Source organism: Poecilia mexicana, unplaced genomic scaffold (genome assembly GCF_051168715.1).
Source record: "Poecilia mexicana isolate PSO_F unplaced genomic scaffold, ASM5116871v1 scaffold_15, whole genome shotgun sequence".
NCBI classification, from domain to species: Eukaryota; Metazoa; Chordata; class Actinopteri; order Cyprinodontiformes; family Poeciliidae; genus Poecilia; species Poecilia mexicana.
Genome location: NW_028263384.1, coordinates 12256131 through 12271868, shown reverse-complemented (window position 1 = coordinate 12271868; position 15738 = coordinate 12256131). Strand labels below are relative to the sequence as shown.

General features: G+C 39.8%; 1 protein-coding gene across 2 annotated transcripts in view; it reads right to left on the bottom strand.

Moving 5' to 3' along the window:
• chrm3a (cholinergic receptor, muscarinic 3a) overlaps positions 1–14989 on the bottom strand; it is an 85422-nt gene extending 70433 nt beyond the window's left edge. Inside the window, exon 1 of one of the 2 annotated variants that reach the window (XM_014980611.2) lies at positions 14487–14989. The gene's annotated coding sequence lies outside the window, so the exon portion shown is untranslated. Of the gene's footprint in view, positions 1–10288; positions 11569–14486 lie in introns of those variants that run through there. The other variant, XM_014980612.2, reaches the window with a different exon arrangement.
• Between the last annotated feature and the right edge of the window lie 749 nt (positions 14990–15738).

Sequence of the window (15738 nt, the reverse complement as noted above, 5' to 3'; positions counted from 1 at the left end):
GAATCCTGGTTCTCGGTGTTCAAATAACAAACAGAGGTAGGTCACAAGGTCACTGCTCACCCCTGGTGGTTCTCACCAAGCTGAGGATTAAATGGGATCTGACTGCTGTAATAAAGGAGGCATCAGAAATATTAGGCGGTCAATTATAAACTCTGGTAAAAAAATGAAATGTAACAAGATTACATTAAAGAGCTTTACTGGGCTAATCTGGCTGAAACGGAGCAGTGAGAAAGGCCGGGACAACAAGGACAGAACACAAAAAGGTGGCGAGGAGAACTTTCAGAGGATTAAAAAGGGTTTACCAAGAAAATTGAGCAGTTTTATTGTGAACTGTAAGTAGTTTTATCCAACCAAAATACATGTCGACAAAAGAACAACATTTGGTAACACTTTATTTGAAGGGGTGTGCAAAAGACTGACATGACACTGTCATAAACATGACATAACTCCTGTCATGAACACAAAGAAGTTTATGACAGTTGTCATGAAGTGTCATTCGGTGAATAATGACACTTTCAATGCAAAGTTTCTCTAAAAGTTGCATTAAAAATGCCAACTTTGCATGATTTTGTAAATTATGATCATTTATTGCAAAGCTGGCATTTTTAATGGACTTTTAATGGACTTTTATGCACACCCCTTCAAATAAAGTGTTACCCATCGTTTACAATAAAAAAAAAATAATTAAAAAAAGTCAGTGGGTGTGAAGGCCTAAACAAGAAAACTGATCTGTTGTGTTTGATAAAATGTTCTGATGTCATTTGTTTGTCTACAAAATGATTAAACAAAAGTGTTTAAAACAAGTTTGGACATTGCACCATCCACTGATTGTACTCACTGTTCCTTGCAAGGTTGCCCTAAAGCCCAGTGGCACAAAATGCAGCGCATACCCCCCCCCCGCATTTATGTTTTCGCATCCACCTGAATAATGTGTAGTTGCGCCACTGCTAAAGCCTAATGCAACTTAGACAACAATACTTGTTTTCACACTCGGGGTCAAAGCCAGAGCACCGTGAATAACTCAAATACAAACAGGAAGAGAAGGCAAACCCCGTCCAGAAGACCCCAACCCAAGACTCAAACTCACTACCTTAGACATGCGCCTTGTTTCCACTGACAGCGCGGGCTGGTGAGGGTTTGTAGACTGAATTAATAATCAGGAGATTTTTGAAACTGTTAATTTTCCATACACCAACAAAACATTTAGTTGTTGCCAAAAAAGTGCTTGGACTGTTTCTAGAGGTAGTAAAGGCCCAAATGGAAGTACAAGAAGTACAAAAACGTGCAAAAGGAGAATATTACACAACAGGACAGCTTTAAAATTGATTTAAATGCTTCGTAGATGCTGAGAAAGAGCCTCACAGCGACTACAGAGAGATAAACAGCAATAACAAGGAGAGATATAAATGCAAACGTAAAATCCTCAAAAAGCAACTTAAGATTCCCAGAACATATCTGTTTGTAGCTTCCTCAGTTTTGTTTGTGACATCCCCCCCTCACCCATTGAATTCATCTTTAAACCAGCTTTGAAATGAAATGCAAAACAAATTTCATATGAAAATTTGTGCCCACTCCAGAAATATATGAAAGCAATCACCGGAATAATGATAAAGTAATTCAAAGATCATAAAAAGGTCTGAAAGTTTAATGGAGCAGTGGTGCTGACACAAGTTAATGGCAAGAAATGTTAACAAATCTGCTCTGTGCCTCCCCATTGACACAAACACAGATCCAAATCCAAATACACTCCTTCACAGTGAGCAGGTTTATTTGAAGCCGCAGAATCCCCAAACTACCAACTAAGATGGCACCTTGCTTTCTTTAGTCTCCTGCCAGTTCTGCCACAACAGAACAGCAGAAGCCCATCAAGTCCCACATCTCTCATTTTTGCCGTTTTCACTTGGACAGATCTACACTTTCATGCCAGGAATCTAAAGAAATAAACCAAGCAGATTTTACCATTGTATTTTTATGTTTACATCACAGTTTTAGTTGGTTAAATATTAATAAATAATAAGGCCCAGTGACCTCTTTGTGGTGCCTGTATGTGCAATTAATAAGCCTCGCTCGGCTTATGATTACATTTCATTGAAACACAGAGGGTATCAAGCCAATAAACAGTCTCTCTAACATTAGCCATGCCAAAAACCTGTGTGTGGAAAAATGCCAGGCATTTCTATCCATTCTCTCTCTCTCTCTCTCTCTCTCTCTCGCTTCTGGACTGCAGCTTATCCCAAAGACACCACTGTAGCTCATGTATTCATGGAAGACCTTTCAGTAACATTCTTGGGGATAGTTTTTAATTAAGTTTGGACAAACAGACAAATGAGGACCGGTTCTAAAAAGTAGCTCACCGACTCACATCATTGTAATTCTCCAACAAAAGCTTTCATATTGTGCCAAGTTACTCAAATTCCTGCAACGATCTTCAGTCTTATCTCTCGGTTAAGAGGAGGTAATCCTCGGAGATGTGTTAAAGGTTTGCACAAAAAAAAAACTTGAGAGGTTCGAAGATAGCAGGTGCATCAATCTGGCAGTCACTTAGTAAGCGAAGGGAATGTGACTCCAGAGACTGAATCAAAACAGTGGGTCTGAATGCAATTATTTAATTCCTCTTTTCCTAATTAAAGGTTTAAGAGTCGCTAATTACGCTGCACTGTGACTGCCTTTTTGTCGCTGTGGTTAAGAAGACTCGTTTTCTCCGTGGCAGCTTGTTGTCAAGCTGGCATGTAGAGTGCAAGGCAAATTAGCCACAATGTAGCTGTGTTGTTGGTTAGCCCATCTCTCCCCGAGAGTACTCCTCCTGAAAAACATCCTCAGGTTCAGCCAGTAACAGCTTCATAACTCTGAGACCAACCTGAATAGATTTATTTATGTTATGCAGAGAAAAAAACATAAAAAAAACCTTCTAAAACTGACCTTTTCATTCACAAGTCATGAGCCTGAAGTGAAAGTGAATAAACTTTCATTTGGCTGTCACTTTTTCTGACACCATTGAACATGGTGTTAATTTCCTTCATTGACATTTCTCCCATTATTCTGTCATCGGTCTAGTTAAATCATCTAAAAATAAGAGAATATTTTTGAAAGCTACAGGGCCTTGTGAAAGCATTCAAGTCTTCTAAGCTTTGTCAAATTTTCTCAAATTACAACCACAAACTTTCACGTTTATCATTCAGATTTAATGTCATAGAGCAATAAAAAAAAAAAGACAAACTAAACGCACCAGCAAGATCAGAGGTAATTTTGTGAAGAAGTTCAATCTAAAGCAGTAGCTGTTGACAACTGATCGGACACCTTTCAAACCAGGATCTGTAAATAAAAACAGCATGATACAACTGCAAGCCAACCTGGACTCCTAAATCGACAGGTCTGGCAAGGACGACATTAATGAGAGAAGAAGCCAGGAGGGTTATGCTAACTCTGAAGGAGCTGCAGCGATTCACAGCTGAGGTGGCAAAACCAGTTGGCATGGCAAATATTAACTATGCAATATATAAAGATGGCCTTTATGTGAGAGCTTGATAGAAAGTCAAGGGAAGTACTGTTGCTACATACAATTTCTTTTTGAGTACATTTTTGAAAAACATCCATTATTTTCATTTCTCTTCACAATTGTGCTACTTTGTTTTGGTATATTTCTTAACCCCCCGCGCCCCCATAAAAAAAAAACACAAAAAAAACACACACATTGAAGTCTAAGTTCAAATGCATACCCATTAGAATATACTGAGGTTATAATAATATAGCTGATTATTATCAATATCTGATCCAGTCCTTAGTTAAGTGCTGGAAGGAATAGCTAAACATACAGAATGTACAGAAGAAACACCAATATAACTTTCAAACGATTAAGGCAACAAACAATACTATTTTTTTTTTTTTTTTCCATTTAGGTTAACAAACCAAGACAGCATCTCTTCCTCCTCCAGATTGCGATCAGATGTTTTTCTTGTTGCACTTCCGAAAAAGACACTTTAAAACCCCCGAAGGAGCATCGTCCACATCTGTGTCCCTTTTGTATAATTTTGCTCTCCGTTTTCAACTCATCCAATACGAGTAACCAACCGTGCCGCTCAAGATAACAAAATATTGACCCAAACACCTCTTTAGGCACAGCCTGACAAAAAAAAAAAAGTGGAAAAAAATTATTTCCACTCCCTTGGGTTGCTTCAGACTCATGTAAGTGTCATGTTGCCTGAAGGCTGAGGCTCTAGCTGGCTTAGATTAATTTTTACTCCCCATAGTTCAGCCAGAGGGGTTGGCTCTAAAATCTTGCCCAAGTCTGGCATAAGTTACCAAACTCCCTGTTCCTTTTCTAAAATGTCAGTCAAACAAAGGAAAGACGAATACTTAAAGGCAGATGCTGAACCAGTTGCTCTTTAAGAACGCCACAAATTGCCTTGCTCCCGCCTGCTTCAGTGAGAAACATTAAGCAGCAAAGTGGCTTTTTTTCAGTTTGCGCCGCTCCAACTTTGTTGCCTGGTGGGAAGCTGATATTGCTGCGACAAGCACCAAGCTACACAAAAGGCAACCTTAAAGCCTCATCAAGCATGGGAGCAGAACAGCCCAACCTGAGATGAATTAATCAGCCGAATGGCTACAATAAAAAAAAAAAAACAGTTTATATGAAGTTTACATGTTAACTGTAGCATTAAAGACCAATAATCGATCCCCAAAGCATGAGTGAAACATCTGGTGCAGTGGTTAATTTTGCCGCTCGGGGACAAGGAAGAGCAGATGCTTTTCCTAAAAGGCACATAAGCACTAATGTGTGTGATTTCAGCTAAATATTTACGTCACAAGGCAGTAAAAGTTGCTATTAACCCCTTACCTGCCACCCTCAAAAAGCTTACACGCAAGACAATGGGGCAGTGTCATCATGACAGCTAAGAGGTAAATACCCTACATTCGTGTTAGAGACACAAATTAAGTCATAAAAAGAAAATCATAACAAACCAACCTTGAATGAAATGCTGCAGAGTAAGACTTTAAACCGCAGAACACAGTTTTGTCCACGTACTACGCTGAATTTCTGCAAAACGAATCACAGCCAAATCTTCTAAGACCTTATTAAGTGCAGCTGGCAACTGCTCCACATAGCTGAAACGAGTTGGCAGAGGCTCCTATCAGCAAGTTCAAATCCCTCTAAAAATGTTCCTGCTCATCCTTCGAAAACTGCATGGCATTGTGAGGGAGCTCTGCGAGCGTCCTTGCTCTCGATCCACAATTACGATCACGTCATTAGAGCATTCAGTCTCTGTTGTGCTACATACTGCTCCTCAAGGAGTTTTTAATTAGTTCTTCAGAATCGGATCGCTCACTTTGTTTAATGGCATAACAGGTGTCGGATAAAAACAAATTGTCTTTCACTGTGTAAAGCAAGCGTGACCACGAGATTAGACGGATGTATTCGACTTGTCAACAAGTTGGCCTTTGTACAGGCAGCATTAGGAAATATTGGGTTATGTTTGGGATTGAGACACAGTAACAAAAATGTGACTTCGGAAAAGACACATTCAGCTGGAAACAAAGTTATATTTAGAGAAAATGAAACGTTTAATAATACACAAGAATGCAGAACAGACACATCCCACTATTTTGAGATGTTGTTTCCTGTCACTGTTTTGTTCTTCCGTTTTGTAATAGTCAGATGCGTTATTGGCTTCGTTTTGTTTTTGTTTTTTTGACAAGTTAGAGGTTTTTTCAATTGGGGATGTCTGGATCAGTACTTATGTTAGACATACACAAAGAAAAAAAAAACAAGACGTCAAGAAAGGGATTTGCATTTGCATAGCCTTTATATTTAAGAGGGAAAAAAATATCAGGATATAATTTGTGATTTATCATAACAATAAACTCAGATTGACCACTTTTATAATCTATAAAAACTGACAGCAAGACTGAATTACTTTTGCTGTTAAGTTCTCACTGTCTGACAAAGAGAGCACAAATAAATATAAAATCATTTAAGTACCATTAAGTGACGACACTGCGTCCTGATTAGAAGCATAAATCTTCTACTGAACTAACTAGTTTACAGAGGAGATTATGCAATGATGAGTGAGTTTAATTTTTAGAGCCGTGTTTGTTTTAGGAGCTCTGATGTTCTTCCTCGACAGTTTTACTGCCAAAGATTTAAATAGGACTGCGCAGACACTAATGGATAAAAAAAAAAGAAAAAGGTTGGTATCACTTTTGAGTTAGACAATCCAGGGTATGAGATGTACTTGAATAGACCATAAAAACACATCTATTTGTTCTGGTCAGAGAGACCTGTCAAAACAATATGAGTGTATTGTCACGTCTCAAATGATGTGCATAGTTTTGAAGTGGTTGAATGCGGCAGCCAGCTGGATTTGGACATTTTGCTGAGTTTTCTCTCGTGCCGGTGACAATTCAGCTTGACCTTGTTTCAGGTGAGTACGTCAGTAAAGTGCAGAGCGAGCTGCGTACCTTTCGGCTGTCGAAAAATGTGTGTGCTGGCATAATGTTGTGGTTCAATCCACCTTTCTTTCTCCCCTGTACCTCCACAAACCTTTGACATTGTTGGCCATTTGGGTGACCAAAACACAAATGCTTTGTGGCGAAACATTTTTAAAATCAGCATAAAACAGCCTTTAAGCAGCTTTTGTAGAGTGGTGAGTTAAATATTAAAAAATAACTTGACAAATATGACTATCTTGAGAGACAGTTATACAATCGCCAGGTAATATTTTAGATCTAAAGACAAACAGTAGGTCTTAATAACTAACCCAAAGCAAATACAAGGTTACAGGTGATTGGAGTCATTAGAAACTTGAGGCTCGACTTGGATTTGCCCTTCAAAGACCTGACATGGACTTGGAAATAAAAATACTTTTAAACATCTCTTGTCGGGGGGTGCAGCAACACCAACAAAGAGCTGTCTAAAGATATGCTTGGTCTGATTAAGACCATTTACAAAGCACCTCAAGACATTGTTTTCAATGTGGATGTTGCTTCTTTCAAATCCATTTTAGGTTTACTTCTATAATTCTATGAATTAGTTTTGGCTTACAATAAATATACTTTTGCTTCTGAAAATGATTTTTTTAATGCTACTGCCTAATGAAATGTAGCATTTTCTGACGTGCCGAGGTGCTTCGGTTATTACCCACGCCATCGTCTTGCTTTTCTCCACTGCATCACAAGCATAAAAGGCGTATGAAACAAAGACAGATGAAATGATAAAATCATTTGTTAGATTTCCACAACACCTCTGTCTCTGCAACAACTTAAAATGTGATTTCGTGAGGCTATGCTTTCATGCCCAGCGCCCGCTGTGCAATTCGCCTTGGTTGAAACGCGCTTGATGAGCTGTATTACAAAAGCGAGTGGGAGTTTGACAGAAACAAACAAATGGAGGTAAAAAGGGGTGCAGCAGATATTTTTCCCATCTAACGTGGAAAACGTTTCATGGCAGAACCCTAAAAACCCGTACGCGATGATAACTGCAGAACAATTTGTGTTGACAGGAACCTAATGATATAGCAGGATGTAATCTTGTTTTATGCAGGAGAAATTTGACTTCAAACACTTTCAATTTTGTTTTAGATCAGACTCTTGTTTTGACATTAGTTGGGTTCATCTGCAATCATCTCATCCTGACAATGGAAAGATAGCCTTACAGTTCCAATGAATGTCAAATCAACACTTTTGATCATAGTGATTGGAGTTTTTTTGTTTTTAAATATTACAGAAGGATTAAAATTGATTCAGTGTCTGTATTTGAGTGATATATGAATTTATTGATGATATTTTGTGATTCACAGCATACGGGTAAAAGTCTTGAGGCAGATCATTTTGGGTAACAATGATCACTCAGTGCCACTCCATTGATTTGCACTGACCTTTCCTACTGTAAACACAATAAAGTCCAAATAGCCAAGAGACGAGACACCCCACAGAGTCACAGATTCCTCAAGTCCCTTTACTTGAGGCTTCGGGAACAATGACTCATGTGAATACTTCTCTTTTTTTTTTCTTCTCAAAATCAATGCATATTCGTGTCACTAAGATGTAGTAACAGCATCTTGCTAATCATTGTCATTTATTTATGCTGTCAATGGATTAAAAGTATCTCATGGGTCAAACTTTGTCTTCCCATGTTAACTGACAAAAGTCAAGTCTTTTTGACTTATTGTTTTTACGTTGTTTACATGTCTTCCGTTTTCCGTACCGACAAAAACACATTCACCTAAGCCAGCCAAAAGTTTAATACAAGCCACACAGAGAAGTCACGGATGGCTAATGCGTTATTCTTTTTCTTACTTTAGATGTCAAGTATGTGTCAAAAACGTACCATGGCGCTCACTGAGCAATACCTTTTAATAGAACAGAATGAAAGAAAGGAGTTTTAAACATTTGGGTAAATAAAATCCTACAATCAGGCATTTGGAAGCGACGACTTCCTTGGTCAGACACTCAGCTGGAAATGTGCTGCTGCTCCTTCATACATGATCTGCCTCACGCTCCACACAATGCAAACATCTTCTGTCAATGTGGACAGGAGGTCTATTTAAGATACAAACATCTTGGTCACAGGCTACTACTTCTCCTTGTGATGTCTACACCTTTTCAGCCCGTTCACAACCCACCCCTCGACCTGCTGTCTCTAAAGTATCTGTAATCCTCTCATCCGTGTCATAGAGGTTATTTAGGGTTCATGATCAGGGAAATATATGATGGAAGAGTAGATACCAAATGCATAACATTCAGTTAGGATTTACTTCACACTTATTGTTCTATTTTCTGTTCTTTAGAGTTTACCGTCGTCCCCAGCAGCCCCCCACCCACACTCTGAGTCCCTGCTCTTTAATTGTGTCATTTGCAAGTTTTCAAGGTTTGCAGAGAAATTTGAAAGTCAAACCAATAACACATTCAATCGCAATATGTAAAACTGCATCCGCCTTCTCTTTTATAAAAGACAAAAGTGATAGTTCCATCGCAGACTTTACTAAATATTTCCCACATCAGACAAAAAAAAAAAAACTCTGTTTGCACAGAACCTTAATACTCTTCAGAGCTGCGGCGAGACAAGCATACCAGAATTTACATTTCATAACAAAACATTCCTCATGAAATAGCAGTGATGGGTCGGCCCAAACTTCAGCATGCACAATTTGAACTTTAGTATACCAAGCTCAGTATGTTAGTGCACGCCTGCTAACTTTTTTTTTTTTTTTAAATCAGTGTCTCTTTGTCTCAATGGGCCTCCACTGGAAACAATGACAGGCAACTTGTTATCAATTTATTTTCTGAGAACAGATGAAGAGTAACACACCGTTAGCAGTCATTCATGGGGCATAAACGAGTTTGCTTTCATCGAAGGAGCAGCAGAGAGTGAGGCAGTGTGAGAAAACCAGTGGCACATAACGGAGGGGGGTTAGCAAAAGCAAAAAAAAAAAAAAAAAAAAGACTAACTACAGACTCAGAGGGAAGAAAGGGAATAAACACGGGCCAAGACTGACAACCCTGGAGGAGCCTAAAAAAAAAGGGGAAACATCAATCCAAGAAAGGATTGCAGTGGAGTGAACAAAGACTTTGTATACATAATCAAACTAAATGCAAATAGCGGTACCTGCTTCTGAAATGTGGTCTGTTTGTTAAGGCAACATTTATGGCCACAGTGGACAAATTCAAACATGCATGCTGTGAGATGTACTGTACACAAAGCTTCGTTTTCTGCTTCTTCATTTCTTCATTTCCTGCTCAGTGCACAACACTTGAACTGTAACCGACTCGCATTGTCTTAATCTGTGTGTAAATTGTTGTTTGCTCGACGTGCACAATTTCCGGAGGTCAACACAAACCACCTGCGCTATTAGCAGCTGCAAAGTTGCTACCTTATTGCTCCCAATAAGTGGCAGAAGTTAAGACAATCTGCAGAGGTCAGGGAGTGATAAATGTCACTTTAGAATGCATCTCGTGTTAGCGATGAAAGACTGAATTGCATCCTCAAGGCACAATATTCGCCAGTAATAAAACAATAAAAGCACGGGAAGAAAAAAAAAATCAAAGAAAAACATCATCTTCTTGTCAAGATATTATTTGCAGTTGGAGCCTGTAAAACCATGCCCAAACCTCTTCATCAACAGCCACATTAAATATGCAGCCTTTCTTCTGTCTAAGACATCTAAAACGTCAAGCTCAAGTCTGCTTCTGTCTTCCCAGCACTGCGTCTCTGAGGCAAAGCAGGCGCCATGAATGTGGGACAACAGTAGCTGCCCAGAAAGTGGAGACAAAGACATGGAGGCAAAGCACTCACCTCATAAGGCTTTACTGTAATCACACCCTCCGGCAGCACGTCTGCTCAGCACAGGAACAACAGGAGACGGGAGAGGGAGGCTGCATAAACACAGCTGTTTATGGGAAACTTAATTGAGCGGACGGTGATTGACAGCCTTCTATCCAAAGCTAAAAAAAACAACAACAAAACACACCTTATTCTGTCAGCTCTGTTGGAGATAACAAAAGAAAAAAATGAATAAATTAATAATAATAATAATAATAATAATAATAATAAAAAAATCCTCCCCAGCTGAGACATTTAAAGGCCAGCTGCTGGGATACTTTTTATGCAGTTGTTTTAATAATTGAGCTGAAGATGGAAAAGTCTGAGCCCGTGTGCCGTCTAAAGATAGACACTGCGCTTTGCTTTGTTGTCTTCTGCATGGCTGTGAAAGTGGATTAAACGGGCTTTAACATCAAGACGAGCTCTAATGAAACCCAATGGGGGAGTTAGCCTTTCTGTTTGGCCAGCTGACTCCTGTAAAATACCCATCACTGTCTCCTGCTGCATGCTCTTGAAGCAGGCTGCTGGTGCCAGAGAGCATCCAGCCTAATGACCGTGCTGCACAGATTTGTAAAAGTAATCAAACCTCCTGATTTCTAATGTTTCCATTGGTTTTAGTGGGATTCTAGGTAAATGTGTAGCATGCCTACTGGAAGTACTTTGCAAATTAACATGTTGCAAACATGTCTCTACAGCTTTGAACCTATAGACTGATTTATTTATTTTTTTGTTTTGTGCTTTTTTTTTTATGCCCATCCTTCTTTTCAAAACAGCTAAAGCTAAGTCAAATTGCATTCTGAGTATCTGTGAGCATTAATTTCCAAGTCTTGCCTCAGACTTCCAGTGGCTCAAGAGAGGCAGGGGTCCCTCATGTAACCGGTGGGTTGCCAGTTCAAAATGCTCATCTCAGTCGGTTTTATTGTCTCCTTGAGCAGGACACTTCACCCGCTTTGCCCTGCTGGCGGTGGACAGAGGGTCCGGTTGCGCCGATTAAATGGCAGTCTCGCTTCTGTCAGTCTGCCCAAGGCCGTCTGTGGCTACAACGTAGCTTACAGCCATCAGTGTGTGAATGTGTAGTTTAAATCCCTTTGGAGTCCCTGGTTTTAATAAAACACTGTACTTTTGACTGCATGTTTACGGTCACTGCCTTGCTGTAGGGGGAACTTTTAACCTTCTTAAGGTCTTTTGAACCTCAAGGCGATTTTCCTCCTGTCCACCCATCAATGCTGACTAGTTGACCTGCCACTAAATTAAAAAATGCCCTGAGATTGAACTTGCTGCCACCATGTTTTACCGTGGAGATGATACATTCGAACTGCTGTAGCCACATTTGCCATGGCCTCTAATTGGCTAATGGCAAACTTTGAGACTGTTGGGTTTTTTTCCCAACAACTTTTTTTCTTCTTGCCGTTCTTCGATAAAGGCCAGATTTTTAGACTCACCGTTGCTCTATTAAGAGATTCTATGGTCTGCTATATCTGCAGGTTGGCTCTCTTAATACTAAGCTACACCTGTGAGTGCAGGTGGACGACCATGGATTGTAGTACAATACTTTCTTTCCCTCATGACTGACTGGACAGTGTTTTGTGAGATGTTCAAAGCTTTGAATATTATTTTTATAACCTTAATACCTGGACACACTCTGCAAGAACAGAGAAGTCTCTCTTCTCTGCCAAAATAATATCACTCTGTTCTTGCAGCACTGCTTTTGAAGTTCTTGCAGCTTCTCCTGGACTCTCCGTCAAACAGAACAAATATTATATACACCATTTGCCGTAGGAGTGACCTGTGAGGACTACTCAAGAGTACCTAGCTTGAGTTCTTGTGAAGCATGGCCTGTTTGAACCTTGTTCTTGTTCTTGTCACCTTAAATAAAAGATAAAAGTTTTTTTCTCAATATGTATTGGCCTCAACACACTGCTTTAAACTTCTGCACAGACTCGTTCACTTACTTTCTCTCGCAGAACAGCTGCATTTATACTGAGATTCAATCGCACATGGTTGGGCTCTGTTTCTAATTAGGCACCTTCTGATTGTGGTAGGATATCCTGGATTTTATTAAGAGGTATCAAAGTAAAGGGAGCTGAACAAATGAACACGATTCATACCAGATGGTTGTTTTTATACAGATTTGGAAAAAAGAAATGTTTCGCTTTCCTTAAATACCAGCAGACATATACAGATACTCTTGACACTGGCTCCTGGTAGTTTTTAGAACACATTTTGAAGTATTCATACGACTACTGCGCAATACTGAATACTACAGTATTCACACTACACACTGCTACTGAGCATTAAGTAGCCAGCATCTGGTTATCTAAGGCAGCCTTTGATTCCAGACTAAAATCTTAAGGTGGGCAGAATATTTCAGCTTGAGGCTCCAAGGCTGCAGAAAAGTTTGCCTCCAAGACACTGCTTTGATTCTGCAGATGTGTTAATAAAGCAGCTGAAATCCATTCTGATTTGAGCTTGGTATACTGTTTGTTACTTCATTTTTCAGTAAGGCACGTTTCCTCGAAGGAAGCTCTTAAATGTGTTGTGCTTAATTTGTGGGATGTTGAATTTTATGGTTGTAACATGACAAAAGCTGATAAAGTCTAAAAGGACTGAATACTATCTTCTTTGCATATTTTTTTAAAATTAAGTTTACTATCTGAAGTGAAGCTTGGCGTTTTAAAAAAAAATATTGCCTCAGACTTTTGGTTTTGCTTTTCAAATATCAAAAAGATGACGATCTTGCTGGAACAGTGAGACACGTTAACACATTTTGTCTACTGAAGAGCCACAGCTGCAGACAACAAGCACAAGCCAACCTAAAATTCATTCTACAAATCCATCTGAATCCCATTTGTTTGTCCCACAAAATAGACAGCATCCAAAGAGCCTGCACTGAGCCATCCAGACCTCTGTCACAAGGGTCGGCGCTCTCACTGTCCTGCCCTCCACCCACAGCCCATTTGCGAAAGTCATCACCGTGATCAATACAATAACTTCGGCTCCCCTTCAAGCACAACAAAACTATCTATCAAAAGAAGAAAGCCTAAAAATATATATATTATTGACCACAGCTCAAACAATACATCACTCCTTGAAAGCTCTATTGTGTTTTCTCCTTCACATGTCTTTTTTTTTCGTTTTTTTGGAGGTGGAGGACTCTCCTCTGCTATGTTTCTCACCAGAAAATGCAGGCAAAGTCGTAATATCCCTCCCCCCCAGTTTACACCTTAACGGGCCTTACCTTACCTTCACTAAGGCACAAACTTCATTTCACAGCTCTGCAAGCAAGGATTTGTTGACTTCTGGAAAGGAATACACCTTGATTGTGTGTGTTTATGCAACACAATTCAACTCAGAGCCACAGAGGTTCACAGTCACGGTGTAATGCTTTGTGATTTATGCACAACTACTGGAAATGTCAAACTAGCACCCTGGCTTCTGTTGTGAAGAATAACTGCTGGCCAGAAGGAAAATATTTGTACCATGGCACAGATGCCATTCGCTCTGCTCTCGCTCGTTATGCAGCACAATGTCAAAGAACCCCCCGTCACATTCCTTCACATTGCCATCTACGGCCTTCATAAATAAGCAATAAGACTAATACATGAAAGCCATACACTTGCCATGTAAGGAGACCATTAATTTTCTGCACGGTCCGAAGCTAAGCAGAGAGAGAGAGAGAGAGAGAGAGAGAGAGAGAGAGAGAGAATACGCAACTTTTAATACCCCCCCCCTACTAATTATAACTTTCACTTTTATTTATTCAAAAGACTAACGCATTCATCTTCTTTTTTTGAGTGTTTCCAATTAACTTCACAAAATACTACTCTCTGCGTCGTATTTTGGGAGAAGCAACAGAGCGCTGAGGGATGGGCAGGGATGGATGCACCGGGGGGGATCATCAGCAGCAGCGGCGGCGGCACTTGTTTGTCAAACTTGCAGTCGAATAAAAACGGATTACATCGAGTTTGGTGTAAATAACCTGCGCGAAGCTCTATCACTTTAGACTCATCCACAAACAAAACAAAACAAAAAAAAATCAGAGAGTATGACACCTCTCAGCAAGTTTTAAGTGCGTCGAGGAAAATTTGGCACATTTACGCAGCTTCTGGAATCGATTCTGTTGTACAAACGAATCGTTTTCGCTCAGTAATTATAAACTTTCGTTACTTACCTCACATCAGTCATTAAAGTCAGCGGTCGCATTCAGCAGAAGCAGAAGATAAAATGACAATCCATTCAAACTCCTCAGTCCGTGTTTTTGGCTCCGGTGGCTTCGCCGGAATTCCAGTACCGTCCGGTCACACACGAAGCGCTAGCGGCATCTCGCTGGCCAGGTTCTCCACCTTCCACGCTTGCCGAGCCCGTGGCTTAGGCGGGGATGAGAGGAGAGGAGCACAGTGGGATCTCCAAGGGCGCACGGGAGAGTCACTGCGTCAGGATTGGCCAGGGGGAGCTGTGACGCACCGACAGGTGGCACACCAGTCGGATAAAAACAGTTCGGCTTCATTCATGCGCAATGGCTCTGGGGAGGCGAACCGAAAAACACATTCAGCCAGACAAGCACCGTCTTCCTTGTTTTAGCGCTTAAAAAAAAAAAAGGAAACGAAAACTACAATGAAGAGAGTTTTTAATTGAGGTCATATATCTTGACTGCGGTTTGGAGAAAATAAAACAAATGGCGTCATTTCAAACGATTGATCACGCACAAGACAACACGGAGAGTATGTAATAATTATAAAACAAAGCAAAAAATATATATATATTTAGCTATTAAAATGGCATAGCAATTTAACTACATTCCATTTTAGATTTTAGTAAATATTTATAAAATGAAATAAAGTATGTTGAACAGTTAAAAATGTAATTTGTTCAAATTAGTCATTTTGTTCAACACATTCATTCACCAAATTAGTTTAACAAGCTATTTATATGATTGTTGTACTCAAATTGTTCCAATTCAACTGAGCTGATTTTTCAGTTTATCTATATTAGTGGCTGTTCATAATAGGTCTCATTTTAAGGGCTTTAAAATAAACGGATCTGATTTAGTCAGTTCAATCCAGTCATATCGATCAATAGAAATTAATAAATATTAGATTTCATGATACAAAGCAGTCAAACTCAGTTACTTACTTGTGCAAAGAAGCCCAACCAGATGCATGGAATCGAGATTGTACAGCAGTTGTTCCTCTCAAGACAGTGAAAAAGTTTTTACATAACGTCTTTAAATTTTTCAGCAATCCTTCTTACCGAGCACTTTTGTGGGAACGTCGGAAAAGAGAATTCCCTTTTCACGCAAAGGACCTCCAGCATAACTTGGCTCAGCGTGAGCGGCCATCTGCTCCAACAGAAAGACAGAGCAGACACTCGAGCAACATGGAAGCACTGTTCCAGGAGTTCTCTCTTCCTTAAAGAAAAAGTCG